Here is a 23,436-nt window from a genome sequence, read left to right as displayed (position 1 = left end):
CCTGCACTAGGTGGGTCTTTTGCTCATAGATGAGAAGGATGGGAAGCAGGTGACGTTGGTCTGGAAGCCTTTTTGGAGTCTCGCCTTCTAGTGCCCCCAGCTGAACTAGAGGGCGCCCCCTTTTGCTGGACAGTTCTTGAGAAGGTGTCCTGGTTTCCCACAGTAAAAGCAGGCTCCTTCCACTCGGCGGCGGTGGCGCTCTTCTGAGGTGATGCGGGTTCTGCCCAGTTGCATGGGTTTTTCCTGGGGGGTTGGCTCGTGAAAAAGAGGGAAAAATCTGGGAATCCACTCGACCAGCCAGGTCTTTAAGCCCCTGGAGAGACGAAGGTAGCTTTTGGGAGACCAGCTCATCTTTGAGAGCCTCTGCTACAGTGGTTACTCAATAGGAATGGTTATTACCGTTGCGCTCACCGCCACAGCCAAACGTCAGCGACCAAAAAAAATCAGTTTATTATATATAATTTATTTTCTTGTCTTTGAAATACACAAAGGGCATGAGTAGAATGGTTACAGTATGGTTCAAGTAGTAAAATTTAAAAGCTTACTTATTTAAATAAAAACATTGTTTAATGGTTTAAATAAAAATAGATGCCACAATAAGCATTTACTTACACCTGAACAGAGTTGTTTACATAAATAACTGATCAATACTTCATGATACAAACATTTAAACAATTTATTCCTACAGATGCACCCGTTTTACAGTACATACAGTATAAAATTACCGGCTTATCACTGAGCGATTTTACGGTGATAAAAAAAACGGTATAAGAGGAGTGACAGCTGGCACACCAAAAATAGGTGCAGGATCATTTTCTATTGTCTAAATATGAAATATTTTTTAAACATGGGTTATTGTTGTTTATTTACAATATATGTTAATTTAACGTATGGCTTCCTGAAGAGGCGGCAAAGGGACGGAGTGCCTATTTGTGCCGGTTGGCAATAATATGATCTCGGGCTTGCTCCGCAGTATAAAAGCTAGGTGCAGAGTTTTGTCCGAGGTCCAGAAAGTAGGTGATGTGGTGGAGAATAGGAGAGTGCTACCGCTAAACGCCGCGACGGTAGAACCAACATTCCGATTAGGTAACCACTGTAGGCCTTCCAAAACCACATCACACAGGGCTTGGTCATTCCACCCACTGGATCTGAAATTCGATGGCGTAGTCGTAGGCCGAGCGCGTGCCTTGTTTGAGTCTCAGCAGCTTACGTTCAGCCTCTCTTCCATGACATGAACGGTCAAACACCCTCTTTATCTCCTGGGCAAAGCTCTCGTAATTAGAGCAGCAAGGGTCATGGGCATCCCAGAGCGCAGTACTCCATTCTAGGGCTTGTCCTGTGAGAAGTGTGATGACGTATGCCACTTTGGAGCATTCAGTAGTGAAAGTGGAGAACTGGAGCTCGAAGATCAGTGAGCACTGGGAGAGAAAAGAGCGGCAGGTACCTGGATCTTATTCGTAGGTGAAAAAAAACGTAAGGCGGGAGGCATAGTCAAAACGGAGAGCGGAGATGGTGATGGATGACAGGCTGGGAAAACACATGGGCATGTGGGAAAAGTGACAGCATGGGGAAAAAAAGAAAAAAAAGACAGCAGACAGGGCGTAAATCATAACACTTTCCAGGTTCACTTATTTTAGATCATTATATAAAGTGTGTTACGTTGATTTTTCTCTGACTGTAAATTTGGTTTAAAGTTGCGTGTCACAATAATGTATAATTCTGATGTATCAGGTATTAAATTAAAATTAAGAAAACATTGTGACTGTGACACTTACCAAAGGTTTTTTTTAAAGTTGGGCCAGGGGTAGCTCAGTGGTTAAGGCATTGGACTACAGTTCGGAAGATCCCAGGTTCAAACCCCACAACCACCAAGTTGCCACTGTAGGGTCCTTGAGCAAGGCCTTAACCCTCAACTGCTCAGATGTGTAATGAGATAAAAAATGTAAGTCGCTCTGGATAAGAGCGTTTGCCAAATGCCTAAATGTAAAGTTTGTGTAGGATTATGTCAGGTGTCATAAAGGGATTATACAGGCACACAATAGCTTTATAAACACTACAAAGTTACAAAAGATATGGATTTAAAATACTTTAAATCAAATATGATAACAGACCAAAGTTTTAAGTCAGTCTGATAAGCATAATCAGAATTTATTGCAATTTATAACTTGATACTAGCATTCACAATATGACAAAGATTCTTCCCCCTTTAGTTATTGTAAATGGAGTAGACATGTTTGTAATAAATGTGACTTTAATGGACAAAATTTGAAGAGGATTCATTCACATTAAATATCATGTTTTTTTGTGTATTTAAATACTTTACCATCAACATAAAGCCAGATGTCTCTGTATTTCTTCTCAGTACTGCACCTGTAGACTCCCTGATCCTCTACTCTCAGGTCAGATATAATCAGAGACAGATTAGCAGGAGAAATGTTATTAAACAGCTAAAGTCTGCCACGGTAGTGCTCATCATTTAACACTTCTGTTGCACTTCCTGTCCTGTAGGTCCACCAGGTGAGTTTCTGAAATTTGGTGTTCAGGTCAGAGCAGAAACAGCGTAACAGCACTGAATCACCTCTGCGTCGTGTGATTTCTTTCTGATTATCACCAGAGAGAGCGCAGCCTACAAGAACAAAGATACAAAACACCCAGAATCTACTGAATAGAACATAATTACAACATTTTAAAATGAAAATGTCTTAAAATTATTAAGCTTCAGTACATTTAATTCCAATCTCTTATTTTTCAGTCCAGTTTCGAAACTATATGTGTGTTATCTGGTGATGTGTGTATTTGGGAATGGGAATGGTTACTGATATTAACTTCCTGTTTGTGGCACATTAGTATATGTGAAGCGGAAAACTTTTCAAGATGGGTGGTAACCATGGTGGCCATTTTGAAGTCGGCCATTTTGGATCCAACTTTTGTTTTTTTTTAATAGGAAGAGGGTCATGTGACACATCAAACTAATTGAGAATTTTACAAGAAAAACAATGTTGGTTTTTCCAATGTTGGAAAAACAATGTTGTGTTATAAATGTTTTATAAAATGTGTTCAATGTGCTACAATTGTGTTGGATTGTCAATGCAACCCTCTTCTCCCACCGCAGGAGAAATGCTAGCACATTGAACACATTTTTTTATAAATTAAAAGGTACACTCACACACACACACACACACACACACACACACACACACGCACCCACACATATACGCACACACATGCACATGCACACACAGACACACGAACATACACACACATACACGCACACAAAGGAACACACACACACACGCACACACATACATGCACACAGAGGCGCGCACACACACAGAGTTTTACGCGGACCACTGCTGTGAGATTTGAAAATGTGTATATTTTGAATGGTTCATGCTGGTGTTGAAATTCTGAATATTGAATATTGAATATTTCTATATTTAATGTGTTCATCTCTGAAAAAACTGACTTATATTCTCTCTCCTTTCTGTAATAGGAAATGGAAAATAACTTTACTCACCTGCAGCCATGTGAAACATAACAGACAAAAGATACACTGTAAAAAAAAAAAAAAAAAAACGTAAAAAAAATAAACGGTCAAATGACTGGCAGCAACGGCTAGTTCAAAAATTATTTTATCTTTTACAGAAAAACGCCGTTATTTTACAGATTTTTCCTAAATTTATAAGATTAAATACCTTCATTAAATAAACAGCAATAAATTTTAAGAGTGAAACACCATTATTTTACAGATTTTTGCTACATTTATACAATTAAAGACTTTCAATAAAGCAACAGCACTATAAGTTTAGCAGATAAAACGTTATTTTACAGATTTTTCTTAAATTTATACGATTAAACACCTTCATTAAACGATCAGCAGTGAAACATCATTATTTTACAGATTTTTGATACATTTATACGATTGAAGACCTTTAATAAAGCAACAGCACTATATGTTTAGCAGTGAAACACCATTATTTTACAGATTTTTCCCAAAATGTATACGATTTAACACATTAATTAAAACAGCACTAGACGTGTAGCAGCAAAATGGTTTTATTTTATGTTTTTTTTTTATTTTACACCTTCAATAAAGCAAAAGCATTAGACATTTAGCAGGGAAACAAATGCTATTTTGTGTATTATTTATATATATATATATATATATATATATATATATATATATATATATATATAATTCTATATAAATCTGTTATTTACAGACTTTTACAAAATTGAACATCAAACACCTTCAAATAAAGCAATAACACAAAAACCCTGATATTTATCAGTTTTTTTCATAAATTCCTATGAACACACATGTTCAATAAAGTGTTAACACAAACTTAAGATTACAATATTTGTAAAATAGCCTGTAGAACTGTGACACCGTATAGTACAGGTACGTATGATGCAAAATACAATAAAAAGAAGTACACTTTTATAGCATTACAGTAAAATCCTAAAGTGAAAAACAAAATGAAATATTTAGACTGTCATGCTATACCAGTGGAACCTTTCTTTTCTCACAAACTTAAACATTGCTGTGTAATATCCTTGACTAAAAACCTATAAAGAAATAAACAATTTCAAACAAGATTCCCAATGTTCCAATTAAAGTTGGATTGGAAACTTTATTACAAATAAAGTACAATGTGGTCCTTTTTTTCCTCTATAGTTCTTATATAATGAATGTGTACAAATAACTTTAACTTTTAGTTCAGAATCCTAATGCCTTAATGCAAGTGGGTCGAATCTAAATCATACCAAAATGGCGAAATGGACGGTCCAGTGTATCCAAGAAAGATCCTTTTCCAAACAGGCAGTAAACAACTGGATCCTTGGTGTATTAAGGTGAATTGGGAGAGAGAAAAAAAGAACATATTAAGATCTTAGATTTAAAAGAAAAACGTAATCAGTATTAATAAATGAGCTTTGTTTGCAACAACAACAACAATAATAATAAAAAAAACAATAAAAAAATCTCTTACCATTATTGTCTCTTGAGCTTGCAAGTATTTTTTCTCCCACAGAAACACGATGTCCCTCAGAGACTGCTTTTCTTCTCACCTGTAGCTCAGCAGCGTCTTCCCTTCTCTGAATTTACACAGACAACCGTTTACCGGCTGCAGAGTCAGACCACCTCTGCGCGCGCTTAACATTTGAAGGGCGCCTGTTTCCCATTGGCTGGTTCATATCACGTTACATCTGTGTCTGATACCTGAGCAATAAACGTAAGCGTATTTCGCATTAGATCCCGCCCTCACTTGCGCGCTTATTTAAATGCGCCAGTAATTAAGCTATAATTAGAATATACTTGACTCCATCTGCCAAACAGAAACAAGATTAGAATGTTCTCGCCTCCAGCTTTTGATTGGCTGTGACAGTTAACGCGGAAAGTTCGTGGAGGTTTCGCTAACGTTTTTGGTACAAAGATAACACCATAGTTCCCCTTATACAAGCTAAATATCAAAATGTAACTTAAAGTGCTGCTTTAAAACAGCTACACAGCAAATAAATTATCCTTGTGTCAAATTATTCAGGCATGCATTAAGAAAGCTGATGGCTAGTTTGCCATGGTAATATTTCAGAACAAATGTCATCAAAACAGAAAAATATATATTTTTTGATAAGTATCAGTCTCTTAAATTCTCTTCACATTCTTTGAAGGCATGAAGCAGATACTACAGTCTACATGTAAGTGATAATGTAAGGATAATCTTTTAAAAAAGTCATGAAAAAATGCTAAACTTGCATCTAGAACTTAAATGTCAAAGTATTATAAAACTAATATGATTACAATATGATACAAAACTAATATAATACAAATTTTTTGTATGGACATTAACCTTTATCTAATGAGTTTGGATTTAATTACAATTAATTATTGTAATTTTACATAAAGTTATATGTAATTTACAAAAACAGAAAAAACACAGTAAAATAATATGGTATTTTTACTGTTAAATGTGAAAAAAAGTTAATTTTTCAGGATTGAAATAAAACTTAAAAATAGTTGACAGGTGCCAGTTGACTTGTAAAAACAGTTGACTGTAATTTACAGATAATATCTGTAATTTTACAGAGATTTGTATATAGTTTTTAAAAAAGGAAAACTACTATAAAATTTGAAAGTTATTTTCCGTAAAATTAGGACTTTTTTTTTTTTTTTACAGTGTACAAGCACTTCATCATTACTGAGTCTTCTACACACACATACACACCGGTTTCTCAAGCACACCCTTACAAAAAATCACTGCAGTTTCAGGGGAGAAAAATGCAGTTTTACTGCAGTTTTTATGAAATGCAATGCAGTTGGAATTCAGTTGTATTGAATTATGATTCTGTAATGTTGTCCATTATAAAAAAATAACTGCGGTTTCTGGGATAAAAACTGCAGTTATACTGCAGCTTTGTGAAGTAGAATAAAGTACTATTTATTAAGTATTAATTTAGTTAAAAGCAGTTGGAATGCAGCTGTATTAAAAATTGATTCTGTAACTTTATTTACATGTTAGGGATCGCAGGTCGAAGTGCAGTGGAGCAACTTCTAGGAATTTATTATGTCATGATAAATGTTATGTAAAATTTGAAACTAGCTTGGCAGTGGCGAGAGAATGCAGGAGTCGCACCAGTTGGTGGCTGGTCTTGTGAAGCTTATTTGTAGTCGAAGGCGAGCGAGGAAAAAGAGCTAGAAAGACGAGAGGAAGTCCGTGATCCGAATTCGTAGTCGTTGAAGCAATTCCAATAGTTAATAACAAAACCCGTGAGCATGGAAATCCAAACGTGAGACAATTGCGAGAACAAGAAAAAAACAAAGTGTGGTCGGTAGCAGGTGCCTCAGGGCAGTCTGTGAAAGTCATTGATAAGGAAGCGGTCCAGGATGAAACTTGCTGGTACTCAACTCCTCTCTTCAGGGCCGTAGCCCTCCCAGTTCAGCAGGTAGTGGAGACTACGTCCACGGGGGCAAGATTTGAGGATTTTAGGGACTGTGAAGGCTTCACCCCCATCTTTAAGTCGAGGAGAAGGGGGGGCGGAGTTCGGCGCGTGGGGACAGTGGACAGGAGACCAGTCTGCGAATCTGAGAGACATAAAATGTGGGGTTAATTTGGCGCATGGATAGAGGTAACACGAGTGATCATGAACATACCAATGAACCTTGCTGAGTTTCCTAGAGGTGGTTTTGAGGGGAACGTCGCGAGTAGATAACATGACCTTTTGGCCGATGTGATATCTGGGAGCTGGTAAATCAGTTGGCCTGACGCTGGAAGGAGCTGACGGTGCACTGTAATTGGACACGAGCCTGCTGCCAAGTTCTTCTGCAGCAGCAAATGAAGGCTTGGGCAGAGGGAACTGCTGCTTTCTTTTCCTGGGGGAGGAGGAAGTTTGGCTGTTTCTTTGGCGGACGGAATCTTGGGTAACGGAACGGTTGGGGTCTCACTGACTGGGGGACATTACTTGCCTGGTTTCTAATCGAGGGTCCGCTGGACTAGGTTTTCCACTTCCAGCCGCATAGTAGCCACAAGACATGGAGGGGGAAGGATAGTTTCAGCTGTGAGTGTGTGCTGGGAGGTGAAGAATTCCCGTAAGAGGGCGTCAGGTTTAATGTTCTTAGAGCCTGGCCGGTATGATAGTGTGGAATGGAAACAAGAGAAGAAAAGTGACCACCGCGCCTGACGAGAATTAAGTCTTTTAGCTGACTTTAAATATTCAAGGTTCTTATGGTCCGTCCATACAAGAAAAGAATGTTCAGCTCCCTCCAGCCAGTGCCTCCATTCTTCGAGGGCCAGTTTGACTGCCAAGAGTTCCTGGTCTTAGAACCGTCTACTTTCACTACAAACTGGAGGGAGAGGTCGGGTGGGGTGAGGATGGGTGCCGTGGTAAATCGACACTTGAGCTCCTTGAAGATGTTGCTTGCCAGGGTGTTCCAACGAAACGGGGTCTTGGTCAACGTGAGTGCTGTAAGTGGGATCGCAACAATAGAAATTGGCAAATCCCAGGAAGCGCTGAAGTTCATGTCTGGAAGATGCTAGTGGCCAGTCAGTTATCACCTCAACCATGGTGGGGCCCATTTGGATGCCTGACGGTGAAATAACGAAACCACGAAAAGAGGTAAAGGTGCAGTAAAATTAGCATTTTTCTGCCTTGACATACAGCTTGTTCTCCAGCAGGCATTGCAGGACTTGACAGACGTGGAGCTTGTGTTCCTCTTCAGAGCGTGAGAAAATTAAAATGTCGTCGAGGTAAGCGAACACAACGATGTTGAGGAAGTCTCTGAGGACGTCATTGATGAGTGCCTGGAAGACTGTTGGTTAGGCTAAACGGGACAACCAGGTACTCATAATGGCCAGTAGGAGTATTGAAGGCGGTTTTCCATTCGTCGCCCTCCCTTATTCAGACCAGATGGTATGCGTTCCTTAGGTCAAGTTTGGTGAACATGCGGGCATCCTGGAGGAGTTTAAAAGCTGATGACATTAGTGGAAGGAGATAGTGATTCTTGACCGTGATCTCATTTAATCCCCTGTAGTCAATGCAGGGTTTGAGGGACTTGTCTTTCTTCTCTACAAAAAAGAATCTTGCCCCTCCAGGTGAGGAGGATGGGCGAATTATCCCTGCTGTAAGTGACTCGTTATTATATTGTTTCATAGCTTCTCTCTCTGGATGGGAGAGAGAATATAGTCGGCCCTTTGGAGGAGAGGTGCCAGGGAGAAAGTTGATAGCACAATCATAGGGGCGGTAAGGAGGTAAAGAGACAGCCTGTGATTTTCTAAAGACCTGTCGAAGATCATGATCTTTGGTGGGGACTTTGGTCAGGTCAGGGATCTCCTCTTGGAAGGTGGGCGAGATTTGCCCTGTGGTGGCAGAGCACAAACATGACGAGAGACAGGTGGGGCTCCAGCCCAGGATGCTTTGTTTCAACCAATCTATGTTGGCATTATGTAGCCTTAACCACGGGAGGCCCAAGACAATGGTTGTGTGAGCATTTTTAACAGCGAGAAAAGTGATGCTCTCAATGTGTTTGCCGGAAAACTGCAATGTAACAGGTGCGGTGCGATGAGTGATAGGAGCAAGTCTACTGCCATCAGTGCCTTAATTGACGAATGGTTGAGACAGAGAAGTAAGTGGGATTTTGAATTGAGAAGCAGCTAAGGTGGAGATCAGGTTTTGGTCAGCCCTGGAGTCTACTAGGGCGTGGGTAATGTAGGAGTGACTATCCAGGGTCAAGGTGATGGGAAAACATGAGCGCTGATCCAGGGAAAAAGTGGAAGCAGGGCCCCCTGACATTTTAATGGACAGGAGCGCACAACATGGCCCACCTAGCCACAGTAAAAGCAGGCCCCGTCATGACGCTCCCTTAGAGAAATAAGTGCGCAACCTATTTGCATTGGTTCAGGAGGTGACTCAGGCGCTGGGGTGTGAGATTTACTGAAGGGCCGGTGTTCCTCCTGTCAGGATTGTTTACGGGCATCAATACGTGTCGATAAGGCCCTGTTGGTTCGACGGAAGCTCCCGGGCCGCGAGCTCATCCTTGATTGACTCTGAGAGTCCATTGAAAAAACAGTCAAAAATGGCCTTTTTTATCCCAGCCACAGAAGGGGACCAGTGTCCTAAAATCAATGGCATAGTTGGAGACGGAGCTAGATCCCTGCCGTAGTTGAAGTATTTGTCCTGCCGTCTGGTGTCCTGTGAACGAACGGTTGAAAACCCTCCTCATCTCATCAGCGAATGTTTTGTACGTGAAGCAGCAAGGGACCAGCATCCCATAATGCTGTTCCCCACTCACTTATTTTCTCTGAGAGGAGCGTGATTATATAGGCCTTGGATCGTTCAGTCTGCAGTTCAAGAACGAGGGAACACTGCGACAGGAAGGAGCAACAGGTAGACGGATCACCATTATAAGTGGGTGGGGCAGGTAGGTGCGGTTCATGACCAGTGGCTTGTACTGGTAGAGAAGGTTGTGGAATAGGTGCCGGGGGCACAGTTGTGTTTGCTGTATCTAAGTGGTAAGTGATGCGAAGGTTTCCGTGATGGTTTGGAGCGAGGTGATCTCTTGTTGGTAATTGCCTCGGAGGCCTCCCTGGCTCTCCAGTGCCCCCTCAGGTGAGCTGCCTCTGCTGGCCAGATTATACTGTTAGGGATCGCAGGTCGAGATGGATCCAAGTGCAGAGGAGCAACTTCTAGGAATTTATTTTGAATGTCAGTCGTTTGTGTTAGCGATTAGTAACCGCTAGGGTAGCCTATCGGGTTTGAGTGGAGGCGGGGTTAAATGAAAGCGTGCTGCTGGAGTTTTTCACGGAGAGGAGAAAAGGGCCTCAAACAGGGAAATGTATTTTTCTTAGAAACAAACAAACAAAAAGAAATTATTCCTCCGTGTTTGAGTCGAAGTTTTGGACAGAGAAGAGAAAATTAAAACACTAAGAAGGTACTATAACATAGTTGCATGCTCGGCATTTTTAAGTGTGCTAGCAGGACTAAAAGAGAGAGTGAAGAGCTGCTACTGTGCTAAGAGAAGGAGCGGAGTCTGTTTGTTTCAAATCCTGCTGCAGTCACGTGCTTGAGGACCTCGATTTGTTACAGGAATCTACTGGATGGTTATACACGTGGATACAGACTCAGGATTTGTTAGGGAAAGAAAAATACCTGTAGTATGTAGTATAGTAAATATATGTAGTTCAAAACTACAAGTGACAGTTAAATGTGAAGACCACTATGACAAATTAAACCTTTTAATTGTTCTATGCTCCATGTTCAGTTTGTGTCTGTATTTAATAAGATAAGTAAGGTAAGATAAAATAAACCTTTACTAGTCCCAGCAGTGGGAAATTTGTTTTGCAAGCCACTAAGGATTTGGGGTACAGGGATAGGGGACTACCACTGTTAAAACTGTATTACATGGGAGTTTGTGTTCGCATTAACAACATAGCTATGTAATAAGCTAACCAGGCCTCCCTGTTCCAAGCCGTAGACATATTCGGCAGTTATAGGTGTATTGTAAACACATCCCAAATTAAATAATCTAGTACACTCCTCACTAATTCTCCTCCCATGCAAAGTGTGTTTCTTTTAGTATTGGTATGAGTGAAGTCATGACATTTTGAAACACAGAGAACTGAGAGGGTGGGCTACATTATTATTATTATTATTATTATTATTATTATTGGATGTATGGGCAAACACCCGCTTTACTCAAAATGCTTTCTGCTGTTTGTTTAAGAAAGGGAAAATAAAGAAATAATTATGGGATCAGTCAGTTCTTTTTAATGTGTGTAATTTTAATGTATGTGTGTCAAAGTAATAAAAGTCAGTTCATTTCTCATAGACTGTTGATGCAAGTTTTGAAAATTTGAGTATTGACAAATGCTAAATTGCTAATTGTTAAAAAAAAAGTACGTAAGCGAAGATGGTGGTGACTGACAGAGGGGCATCAAAATAATTTTTAAATTTACACACATCCACTTATAGCTAAGACCACAATAGAGAAGTAACATACAAGTAACATACAAGTTACAAATTACTTTTCTATTACACTTTATAAGTTGTAGATACATCCAATAAAACATATTGTGATTGATGTAATTCAGTAAATGTGTAAAAACATACACTGTAAGTATTATAAAGATGTAAAATAATCTGAGTGTAGAATCCTCCTTATTCATTAGGTCACCTCTCTTCATCAGTACATTTTGAACTAAAGTTAATCAGGAAGAAAAAAAATCCACATGATCAAAGCTGAACCGCTCTTAATAAGGACATTATAACACAAGGCATGACGTGTATGTTTATCTTGCATGTAAAGATTACTGCTGTTTTTGGACAGTTTAACTAGAAGTACATGCTGGTCTTGAAATGTCGCGTTTTAGTAACATTACATTTATAACTTATAAAGCCATAATCGAATATTTTTATTGAATGTGTTCATCTCTGTTGGTCCTATTAATATTATAACATTGTAGTAAGTAAAGTTGTTGTTGATTAAAACTCTAAATGATAAAATTTTGACAGTTTGGTTGTTCAGGAACAGGGTTAAACTATGACCTACTGTAAACCCAGTCAGAAAGCACATGAACTAAACACAAAGCAGCTGAACTAGCTAATACAGACACAATATACAAGCACTTCATCATTACTGAGTCTTCTACACACACACACACACACACACCAGTGTCATAAAGTGCAACACACATACTGTATATACTATATAAACACACACACACACACACACACACACACATGCACACACATACTGACACACTGCCTATCTGATTCTTTTAAATATTTTGGTTCTCAGAAAACCTCAATAACTGTTGCATCATTTTATTTTTTAGAATCTCTTTCATCACTCTTATCTTGACCATGTTTAAATTTACAGTATTAAAATTTATTCACATATGTTCTTGTGTTTTGTTTAAAACATGATCCCAAGATATTGAACTATTGCAGTTCTTCAAATTTACATATTGCTCTTGAGCTTGAAAGACATTATAATTTCATTTCAGCAAGATTCTTGACAGGCATTTCACAAAGCTTTTTTTTAGCTCAAAAAAAAAAGAGAAATTGAAAATAACTTTACTCACCTGGAGCCACATGAACCACCAAACAAAAAATGCAAGCACTTAATTGTTACTGTAAAATTGTAAAAATGCTGACTTTCAAATTGTACTGTTCTTCCTCAGCTTGTTGTTAAAAGCGGTTTCTGTGTTTTTGTAGCTTAGTGGCAAAATGGAGTTTGCATGTTCTCCCCATGCTCGGTAGGTTTCCTCCGGGTTCTCCAGTTTCCTCCCACAGTCCAAAGACATGCGGATTGGGCCAACTGGTGTTTCCAAATTGCCCGTACTGTGTGAATAAGTGTGTTAGTGTGTGTATGTGTGTGTCCTGTGATGTATTGGCACCCTGTCTAGGGTGTACCCCACCTTGTACTCAAAGGCTCCAGGCCCCCAGCGACCCTGAATACAAGATAAAGTAGTATAGCTTTTATGTGACCTGATGTGGACCAAATCTGCTGTAACATTAAGAGGTTTAGTCTAAGTTCAGTCGTAGAACATCATCAGTGGGACTCAAAATCTAATCTCTTGTTTCTCAGCCCAGTTTCTTTACAGCTTTGGTTAAACATCATGTTACAAATATATCTGAAAATACAGACCATTTGGAGAGACTAATACTATCTGAAGACATAATACTGTGTTTAAAAAAAAAACAAAAAAAAAACAATTACACAGATTTTTTTAAATTAAACTCACTTTTTCAAAACTCTTTACACAGGTGTCTTTACCAGTGTGCAGCTTTGGGACAGCAGAAAAAGGTATACAATTCACACACATCTATTTACAGACCAGAAGAAAGAAGCGATGTACATTATAACTCTTATAAAGCTTATATGCTTTATAAGAGTTATTATAAATAAATTCAATAAAGCAGAGACTGTGAGAGATGTAGTTCAGTATTCAATCAACATCCATGAAAAGTGACAACCTCAGCACACACAAGATCAGTACAGTACAGTTAATGGCCCTGTCAGGGACAAATGACTTAAGGCAGGTACAGTACTGTAAATGTTCATCTTATATCTGATGCATAACTGAAGTATGGTGAAGATCTCATTAAAACCGCTAGCAGCATGTTCTGGTAATAATTAATTTACATTTAAATGATTTGCATTTACTTTAGTGTATTTTCTCTTCTTTATTTTGGCCTTTTCTGCTTCTCCTTTGTTTTTTCTGCTGTCCATGTAAATTACTGTAAGGTCTAAGAGGCCTTTGGTCTAACTGTACACTTGTACATGTTTTAACTAATCTCAAATCATTTAGGCACTTATGGATTAATGGAGTGGGAGAGAGAAACAACGGCCTACTGTAAACCCAGTCTGGACAGAAAGCACATGAACTAAACACAAAGCAGCTGAACTAAGGACTGGTTAATATTCTCTCTCATTTCTGTAATAGAAAATAGAAAATAACTTCACTCACCTGCAGCCACGTGAAACACGACAGGCACAAGATACAAGCACTTCATCATTACTGAGTCTTCTACACACACCAGTGTCACAAAGTGCAACACACATATAAACAGTACATACACAACACATGCACACATACTGACACACTGCCTGGCTGACTCTTTTTTTTAATAGTTTGGTTCTCAGAAAACCTCAATAACCGCTGCATAATTTTTTTTTTTTTGAGAATCCTGCCTCTTTTTGAGAACCTCTGTCATCACTCTTCTCTTGACCATGTTTAAATTCACAGTATTAAGAATGTTTTCACATATGTTCTTGTGGTATATTTAAAACATGATCCCAAGATATTGAACTATTGCACTTTTTCAAATGTATAAATTGCTTTTGGTCTTAAAAGATGTTATCATTTTCATTTCAGCAAGATTCTTGCGGCTTTGGAGTCATTATAATTTTTATAGTGGGCATATGAAATACACAAGCAAATCTAACCACTGGCTAGGCACAACGTTATTAATACATAAGCATGAAATGTTGTTGTTGTTTTGTATGACTGCAATATTAACTGCACACCATATCATACTCCATAGTATCAACATTTTTTGTCAGATGAAAATTCCCCATAAATAAATAAGCGTTTTTAAAAATGCAATGTTTCACATTTTATAGCCTTTCCTCAGCTTGCTGTTAAAAGCAGTTCCTATATTTTTTTAGCCTGCTTAAACAGGACAACTGGAGATAAGCGGAGCAATTAACTACCTTTTTTAGCACTCATTAATTATAATGTTTGGGACAAAGCTGTAATGTTCATCTTTATATTTAACAGCAAGTGTGTTTCCCTAGACTTACAGGAAGTAATAAAGACAAATAATCATATTACAATGTATAATTGCAATAATTAATATGATTTCATGATTTTTTATTTTATTGCCGGTGGCATGGTGGTTTTTAGCACTGTCAACTTGCACCTCCAGAGTCCGGGTTCAATAACCGCCTGAGTGTGCATCTTTCCTTGCAGGGTTTGATTACACAGCTACAGCTATGGGCCTTTGTGGTGACATCTTGTGTCATTAAGCCGCTACTACAGCACAGCTACAAATAAGCTTGAAACCCAGCCAATAAGTTTGAAAGGCAACTTTAGTGGCATTTTAAAGCACAGGTAAAAATTGGATTGTTGCATCAGGAGAAGCATCTGCCAGATGACTTGAAATAAAAATAGCTAATGTGGTTTAGGGCCCATATTTACTAAGCGTTTCAGAATCACTCGTAGGAATCCTGCTCAAAGTTCATTTAGGACCAAAAATATTCTTACCTCACAGTAGGACAGAAAAGTAATTTTTAAAGCTTCCTATTCTAACTTTCTGTGAGGAGTAGGATGGCGCCAAGGAAAGCGTGTGACATCAGTAGGACTGTCATAATCTGATCAAATCATGACTTGGAAAGAAAGTCAAACTGAAGAGAGGATAAGAGCATTTTGCAAAGGCGTATTATTTTCTGACATTGTCAGTTACAGTATGTCACATTTGCTGTAACAGCTGCATCTTCGATGTTACTAAAAAAATTTACAGTATCAGTCACCTGTGAAGACAGCATAAAGAATGTTCATTAATGGACCAGTTACATACCGCATGTGATGCATTTTTGTTTAGACATGTCTTTGTTTAGACATGCTCTTATTTCTACTACTGAAAGTAGTACAGTGGAACTTTGGATTATGAGCATAATTCGTTCCAGGAAGTGGGCTTGTATTCCAAAACACTTGTAAACCAAATCAAATTGTCCCATAAGAAATAATTAAAACTCAAATTATTCGTTCCACAGCCCAAAAAAATAAATGAAAATAAATGAAAATAATTAACACAAAATATTAAGTAAAAATTAAAACTAATTACCCTGCACTTTACCTTAAAAAAAAAGTAAAAATAAATGCAGACAGATAAGTGTTTCCTTTTGTGCGCGGAGGCGCTGTGTGTGTGAGTCTAAAGTAAGGTTCCTTCTCCTGCTTCTTGTCTTACAGTTACCCTTCCCCCACTCTTTTTACACACGCGTGCACACAATGGAAACACTGTTTTATCAGAAAAATAAACAAGACATTTCTCTAATGACACTCGATTGAGCGACACACGAACAGAATCACTGCTGTAAAGTAAAAATAAAACAAATTAAACTGCACTTTACCTTTAAAAAGAATCACTACAGAGCAGTGTTTCTGTGTAAAGCAGAAAGAAAGAACATGTGTGTGTCTGTGAAGGCGAAAGTAGGTGGGGTCTGAAAGTGTAGGCTGAGCCTTGAGAAGAGCGAGAAAATGAATTTTTTAACCGCTCTAATGAGACTTTTATTTTACAACCGTGCTGTACACACATGCATACAGACACAATTTCTTTTTCTGCGGACACACATGGTCACAGTGTTATAGTAAACAGTACACGCGTGCACAGATGTTGATTATACCAGTAAGAGACGCGCACTAAGACCCAGCAGGGAAGACGATTACCCACAATTCTGCAACGCAAGAGAAAGAAAAACTGTTGGCTTAGTGGTGATCACGTGACGCTCGGCGTCAAACAAGAAGCGCATGTGTGATATGGTACTTGGTACTTGTAAACCAAAACATGTTTGTTTTCCAAGTCAAAATGTATAAAAAATCTTTGCTCGCCTTGCGAAACACTCGCATTTTACTACAACAACTACACTGTAGTTAATACAATATATGGAATGCATAATGCTAATTGACTGGATTGTATATTTATGTAATATGTAATATTTCAAGATTTATTTATTGCTTCTGTCTGAGGTGCCCTGTGGCCCAATTATGGTTTTGACTAAGGCTGGGACCGCCTACCTTATCAGCATACAGTGACAAATAAATAAATGTAGAAATTTGGAAATGCAGAAACAACTATATATGTAAAAATGTGAAAAATCTAAAATAGATAAATGAAGAAATGTGACAACACAAAAATAAATAAACGAAGAAATGTGGAAATTCAGAAATAAATAAATATATATATATATATATATATATATATATATATATATATATATATATATATATAAACAAAATTAGAAATACATTTAGCAATTTTCCAGGCCTTATTGTATTTATTTATTTCTATATTTACTTATTTATTCACACATTTATTTATTTATTTATAATTATGTCATGTTTAGTCCTCCATACACCAGTCTCACAGAGACCCAGAAGGCTTATAAACAGTTTGACAGCAAAATGAGACATTTTGGCATTATTGTAATTTTTATTTATTTATTTATTTAAAGATGCAAGACATACTGCCTCTTAAAGATGCATTGTCTCTTATTAAGTCACAAGAGTGTTAAAAAAGCATTCATCAATCAAAGTTATTCATATTATTGTAAAGTTAGTACGATTTTAAAAGTGCTATTACTCCACCTGGGACCAGTTTTTGGTCCCAGTCTGCCTCTGTCTCCACTCATATTCCAGCCACTGGGACCTTGATTACAAAATGAAATGCAAAATTTACTTCAATCTGAGAACTTGGAATCACTGAGCAGTTGTCCAGATGTCTTCAGGACATGTCCAGTTATCCATGTCCTGAAGACATTTGTATGTGATGGCTCTTGTTGCACTGACTTCATTCTCAATACTTGTGCTCTCACAAGCTCTCTTGAATTGACTTTGACTGGCAATCCTTTTAAGACTTGTACACCTTTTCCCACTTTTTTTTTACACCAATCCAATTATGGCATTTATCAATGGATTATCGATATCTCTATGCCATATTCATATGGCAAACCTAACCACCTCATTTTCAGACGTCAGCGCACATATTTTTACTTGTATTTCGCTGAGTTGCTGATAACATCTATCTTTAGGGTGTGATATTGAGGAGGAGTTCACACCCTGAGGAGACAGTCCGAATACGGAGTATCCTGGCTGACCCTGCACTCTGACTCCAGCTTCCTAATTCCAATATGCAAAGAATGTAATAATTTCACTATGCTGTAAAGTACATGTGACAAATAATTGAATCTAAATCAATACACTACTTGCACACAGACTCGTTATGTACTTCCACTTTGAAGTAATGGGGCTCGCTGAGTTCTGGAGGACATTGTTTTGGAGTTTGGAGGTAATGTTCAGAGAAAAGTGTGTTTATAGTAAATTACAATAAATCATTAAAGCTAATCTCAGAAAATAGAATATTGTGGAAAAGTGATTTTTTTGTAATTTAATTCCAAAAGTTTAACTATATTGTAGCTTCATTAAACACCAAGTTAAACATTTTAAGCCCTTTTTGTGTTAAATTTAATTACATTTCAATGTTAAATGTCAATATTAGAATATTTCTTACAATCAAAAAAAAAATTCTTTACAATACAGAAATGTCCAAATTCTGTTAAGTATGTTAATTTATGCACTCAAAACTTAATTAGGGCTCCTTTTGCTTGAATTACTGCATCAATGTGGCATAGCATCAAGGCAGTCAGCCTGTGACACTGCTGTGGTGTTATTAAAAAACCAGGGCCCGTATTTACTAAACGTCTCAGAACCACTTGTAGGAATTGGGCTCATTTAGGACTGAAAATCTTACTACCTCAGAGTAGGACATAAAAAACTTTTAACAAAGCTTTCTATTCTCAATTTTAGCAAGGAGTAGAACTGCTCCAAGGAAAGCGTGTGACATCACTTTTTTACTTTTTTAAAGTACGCTGCTGTAAGGGTTAACCCCTAGAGGGGGGCAAATGCCCAATGAGTATGTTTATTGTTTTGTAGTTTAAGTTGAGTTGGACTTCATGTCCCAAACAGCACCTCCGTTAGGTAAGGGGAGCACTCACCTGAACCGAGGAAAGTAATTAAGTTGAACATTATAAATAGCCTCACTTAAGTTGAGTCAGGCGTCCAGCATTTGTTATTGTTATGTTGTTTATGGTTGTTTTCGGTAAGAGCTGTTATATTAAAGATTCGTGAGTGCTTTAAGAAAAGAGCTTTCAGTTTGGTTTTCCTTAAGAGATCAATAGAGTAACCGGAAGTCCTTGTGTCAGCCTCGGCATCTATGCCACACAAACGCCGACAACCAGATTGTGACAGCTGCACATTACAGTGGATGTTTTTACAGGTTTTTGTATACAGTGTAAAAACAAAATGGTGAAATCGGCACCTGTTGTGTGAAAGCTTTAAGCACACAAACAAAACTAATAGATGGATGCCTGCATGATGTTATCCTAATCAGACTGCTTCAATCAAAACTGTTTAAAGCCATCATAATAGAGCTGTGAAGGACTGTCATAATCCGATCAAAATTACTTCAAAAAGAAAGTAAAACTGGAGAGAGGATAAGAGCGTTTAGCTTGCAGAGGAGGCAGAAAAATGTAAAGAAATAGTTGAAGCAAAAGTCTGCCCGACTCGTACTGTACATCCAAAGCTAAAAAGTAAACAGATGCAATTTATGAAAGCATCGATGCCACCTGTCAGTTTGCTCCATTTACTCCTACGACATGTTAATGAAGTGATGAACTGCTGCTTATAACAGAGAATCTAAAATAACTGTTTTTTACTGTTTATATTCAAATAATTTAATAGAAGTATATATAAATGTATATATAAATCGAATTATTTTAATGTGTGTGCCATGGATCATGCTCACAACTCCATTTTTCATTGATTTCTTGCTGCACAGTGGAGAAATGTACTGTTTGAATCTGCACATTATCTGTGGTGCTTTAAGAGTTTGTTATTATCAAAATTGTTGGCTGTGTCACTGTTTCAAAGCTGCATCTTTGTTGTTATTAAAAAAATTCAGTAATCTGTGGAGACAGCATACAACATGTTTATTAATTGAACAGTTACATACTGCATGCAGTGTTTAAAAAAAATTTTTTTTGTCCAAACGTATCATTTATAAGCTTTGTGTGACTCAGTGTTCCTAAAACTTCTTTCGTCCGCGTGTGTCTCTGCCTGAAAGCCATTCCCCTGCCATTCACCCCGCAGGGTGCTGTCTTCACTTACACTGTTTTGCACGAAGTACATAAATATGGCTAAACTAACTAAACTATATTTCACAATATATTTTTATAAACTAAAGCCTGTTAGTATATTAATATGAATAAACTAGTACTACTTAAATAATTTCTATATAAAGAATGCATTTGAAATATAATCAAAGTTTACTTAGATTTTCTTTATAAAATAATCTTTAGGGATACTTTTTTATGGTTAAGCAAGAAGCCAAATTACAGTACAATCATACATCTCTTTCTGACTTTGTTGCAACACTCACTCTGACAAAACCACATCTACATGCATAACTAACATTAACATGGTACTTTTAGCAATTATGAACCACTCAGCATGTCAGAGTGACCACATCATTGTGTCCAGGGCGTCGTGAGAACTGATGCGTGAATGACTACATCCTCTTTCTCACATCACCAGCTAACAAATATTGCTTCATATACATACCATGTAATACTCCACCCTTAACAAGCATGCTGTGATGTCCCTTAACAAACTATAAGGAGAATTAGAATAATTTCACAAGACTATTCTCAGAAAACCCATTCAGTCCAGGCAGACTTTCCCATGACACAAACAGGAACTTCTATAATTATCTTACACAAAACAGGGTGATGACAAAAGCCATTTATAACATTGTTTTTTTAATACTGATATAATAATTTAACACAAAAGATATAAAATGACACCCCAATATAATTTGCAACAATCTATAAGCACATAAAATATGATTAAAAGACATACATATGATTTAAAAAACGAGTATAATTAACAAAGAAAATATTGTAAATCATGTGCTCACCATGGCATGTATTTAATATACTGTATGTTTTAATTATTCTATATATTTACTGTGTATTAGTTTGTTATAATCGTGGCATATTCAGTTTCCTCTCCAGCATTGATCTGGACCCGTGCTGCTCCGGCTGTGTTAATGTGATTTACAGTAGAGTACATGACATCCGGTACAGTCTGTAGATAGACAAACAGGGACATTATGCACACAACAATCATATCAGATTTTGGATTAATTACATTTTTTTCCACACATAGACTCTTCCAAAGACAGAGGATGGGTGCTGGAGTGGCCAGGAGAGGAAGAGGATAAGGTGTGTGTAAGGGGGGTGGGGAAGACCTCAAAGAAGGTGACTACAAACATTTGTCTCTCATGAGATTAGAGCTATTATAATTGTTTGTGATAAATCATGGTCGCTCTGTGAAAATGATGCATTGCGTTTGCAGCCAAATCTATCACAATTAACAGTGGCATCTATTGTGTAAATATTCTAACAAAACAGCTGGAATTATTTGACATTATGCAAGGGCAGGTGACTGAATTGCATTTTACAGTAGTACTGTAAACTGAGTAAAGACTCACTTGCATGTGCCAACATTTGTAATTATATGGAACAGTGTGTCAACTTACTGCTTAACCCCATAGAGGAATTCTTTTTCTCAGGGAGGTGGAAGGTATTCAATTATTTTCCACATGACTAGGTACCTTAACGGATGTAATGTATGCTGGAAATATCTGCTAAAGACTGCCAGGGATGGATGGGACATTTAAAGAGTTTTTTCACATGCATGGCGAACATGAACTGTGATGCTCATTTAATACTTGGTTTAAATAATTTATTATTGTCATGGTGTACGCCTGTGCTGGGTGTGCGCCCAAATCTATCATCCACTCCGTAAGCTCCCTAGATAGGTATGCAAAGGGACTGAGCCAAAGAGGAAAAGGCCGCGAGGAGATTTGCGTAAAGGCCCCCGATCCCAGCCGGGAAATCCACGGGAGAAGAACCGTTGAGGAAGCGTGCAGAACTGCTGCCTCCACGTGCTTCGTTCTGCCACTCCGCCCACCGCCACCTTTCGCCAGCTATGTGCCCGCATGCCAGCTAGGCACTGCCATCGGATCTGCACGTGCACATTGCTTTTCTTCCCTTGCTTTTCATCCTCCCTCCTTTAACCCTTTCCTTCCAAATTTCTCCTAAATAAATTACTCTTTTTTCCGTAAGACCCCGCCTTGTGTCCGTGCACTTAGGGTCGAACCCGTTATACTGGTGCAAGTACGAGGGCACCTGGCACAGACCTTGAGTCTCGAACGAGGCTGGGGTCTTACTCAGCAGTGTCAGCGGCAATGGTGAGCTCAGAGCTGAGGTAGGGGCAATGTCACGCCGTGCGCCTGTGATGGGCGTGCGCCCATATCTACTATTGCTTCTCGCTTACTCCGTAGGCTCCCTAGATTAGTGGCACCCCTTTCCGCAGGTATGCAAAAGGACAGAGCCACCTATCCGGGCCGGCTGGCGATAATTATTATTAGGATCTCAGGCTTGCTCTGCATTTTAAAAGCAAGGCATGGAGTTTAGTCCCAGGTCTGGGAAGTACATGATGCAGTTATCATAGGGAAGAGTGGCATGCGAGTGGGGCGATGTGACGTGCCCCAGGGAACCGGGACACTGGAATTCCGTCCTTTGATCTCTGCACTCAGGACAGCGCAGGAAAGAACTACGCGAGCTCCCGCGGAACCTTCACTCCCGCACAGAACCCACCTTCACAGCGCAACTGCCGAAGAGGAAAAGGCCACAAGGAGGTCTGCGTTAAGGCCCCCGATCCCAGCCGGAAAAGCCGCCCAGCCGACGGACGTCAGCAAGGACTCCAGCCTGAGGCTGCACCCACAGAGAGCTGGGAGGGGCCAGGCCAGCCATCGACAGTGGGAGAAGCACCGTCACGAGGGAGTGTGCAGGAGCGCTGCCTCCGCGTTCTTTGTTCCACCACTCTGCTCACCACCACTTATCGCCAGCTCTGAGCCCGCATGCCAGCATGGCACTGCCCCCGGACCTGCACATGCACAATCTTTCCTTCCCTTTCTTTCCATCCTCCCTCCTTTAACCCTTCCTTTACGATTTGTCCTAAATAAATTCCAGTAAGACCTCGCCTCGTGTCCGTGCTTTATGATGCACTTAGGGTTGAACCCATCAATGTGATCGAGATGTATCAAAAAGAAAAGATTGAATGCATTTTGTGTTAAAGTAATGGCAATAATTCACAGTTTAGTCTGCATAAAATGCTGTTGTGTTAATTCCAATCATTTAGATCAAAACAGATGCTGCCTGCCGATTAAAACACAGCTGGGTTCAGGCCTTCATGTTCACTAACCTGATCGTTTTGCTTTTTCTCACAGTCCTGATGTTCTTCAGTAATCACATTCTCTCCACATCTTCCTCCTAAAGACAAAAGACCTTAAAACTCACACCTGCTAACTACAATATGTAATCAATTTAATGATGGAACAATTTATTGAGTGTGTGTGTGTGTGTGTGTGTGTGTGTGTGCGCGCAGTATGTGCGCGTGTACCTCTGCATCTCCAAAAAATAAATGTCACTACACCAGATATGACCAACAGCAAAACTCCCAGAATGATGAAAACTGTGTAATAAAACACATAGAATAGAAATGAGTTTACTTTTTGCTGATGATCTTTTTTGTAATT

General features: G+C 38.6%; 1 long non-coding RNA gene across 1 annotated transcript; it reads right to left on the bottom strand.

The window, feature by feature from the left end:
- Positions 1–20,756: 20,756 nt before the first annotated feature.
- LOC128517911 (uncharacterized) lies at positions 20,757–23,387 on the bottom strand. The gene is made up of 3 exons (XR_008357500.1): positions 23,301–23,387; positions 23,103–23,170; positions 20,757–20,918 (listed from the first exon to the last, which is right to left on the bottom strand). It is a non-coding gene; the product is annotated as an uncharacterized LOC128517911 (long non-coding RNA).
- Positions 23,388–23,436: the final 49 nt, after the last annotated feature.

The sequence above is a fragment of the Clarias gariepinus genome, chromosome 2 (genome assembly GCF_024256425.1).
Source record: "Clarias gariepinus isolate MV-2021 ecotype Netherlands chromosome 2, CGAR_prim_01v2, whole genome shotgun sequence".
NCBI lineage: Eukaryota > Metazoa > Chordata > Actinopteri > Siluriformes > Clariidae > Clarias > Clarias gariepinus.
Note: the sequence above shows the minus strand (reverse complement) of the source record. Positions and strands in the feature narration are given on the sequence as shown.